This window comes from Trachypithecus francoisi, unplaced genomic scaffold (assembly GCF_009764315.1).
Source record: "Trachypithecus francoisi isolate TF-2019V2 unplaced genomic scaffold, Tfra_2.0 Lachesis_group10, whole genome shotgun sequence".
In the NCBI taxonomy this organism is placed as follows: domain Eukaryota; kingdom Metazoa; phylum Chordata; class Mammalia; order Primates; family Cercopithecidae; genus Trachypithecus; species Trachypithecus francoisi.
The window spans coordinates 53,179,351-53,180,619 of NW_022681455.1; the positions used below are offsets into that span (position 1 = coordinate 53,179,351).

Genomic DNA, 1,269 nt, shown 5'->3' on the forward strand with positions numbered 1-1,269 from the left:
GAGTGCAGTGGCTTGATCTCAGCTCACTGCAACCTCTGCCTCCCGGGTTCAAGTGATTCTCCTGCCTCAGCCTCCTGAGTAGCTAAGATTACAGGCTCACACCACCATGCCCGGCTAATTTTTGTATTTTTAGTAGGATGGGGTTTCACCATGTCATTCAGGCTGGTCTTGAACTCCTGACCTTGTTATCCGCTCGCCTTGGCCTCCCAAAGTGCTGGGATTACAGGCGTGAGCTACCGCGCCCAGCCTCACATTACATTTTCATAGCTAGCAGGATAACGGTGGAGTTATTGGCACTCGGGTCACATTCCAGGGTATGTTTATTGGGCAATCTCAATGACACCACAAGCTAAATGACTTCCAGTGTTTCTCGTCTTTGTGCTTTCTTCATTGCCAGCTTTGCCCAAGCCATCTGTTTCTTCTGGATCACTCTTTTATAGCCAATGATGGAATGATCTTCTGAAAGTGAGGTCACAGAATCTTCAGTGGACACATTGGCCACACCATCTTTGCCAGCAATCACATTGCCCAGGTTTCCGACATGCCTCTCTTGATCCTTTGGGCCACCATGTTTTTTGGATAGAGGATTAAGGTGCGTATCAACCTTGCGTATTAGCTCCAAACTGATGGACATGGAATCTGTGCTGACCTTGAGCCAATCCTGTAACGCATCCCGATACCACAGCTGGCCTATTTTCCTTCTGTTTAAAGTGGATGGTGCCCGCATGAGGCCTTAGGCCTCCAACACGCACATGGCCTTTGTTGTCATGGCTCTTGTGGGGTATGCTCTGGTCCAGGCTCTGAAGGCTGTGACGGAATTTTGGCTTAACTTTTAAAAAAAGACTTTATTTATTTATTTACAGATGGACTTTCACTCTGTTGCACAGGCTAGAGTGCAGTGGCATGATCTCGGCTCACTGCAACCTCTGCTTCCCAGGTTCAAGCCATTCTCCTGCCTCAGCTTCCCAAGTAGCTGGTATTACAGGCATCCCCCACCATGTCTGGTTATTTTTTTTTTTTTTTGTATTTTTAGTAGAGACAATGTTTCAACATGTTGGTCAGGCTGGTTTCGAACTCCTGACCTCAAGTGATTTGCCCGCGTTGGCCTCCCAAAGTGCTAGGATCACAGGTGTGAGTCACCATACCCAGTCAAAAATCAACTTTATAAAATAATGTAAGCAATTTACAGAAAGTTTGGGAAAGAAGGAAGGAAGGAAGGAAGGAAGGGAAGGAGAGGGAAGAAGAGGGAAAGAGAGGGAAGGAGAGGGA

General features: G+C 47.1%; 1 pseudogene; it reads right to left on the minus strand.

Annotated features, from left to right (window-relative positions):
• Positions 1 to 253: 253 nt before the first annotated feature.
• Positions 254 to 769, minus strand: LOC117088714 (annotated as a pseudogene).
• Positions 770 to 1,269: the final 500 nt, after the last annotated feature.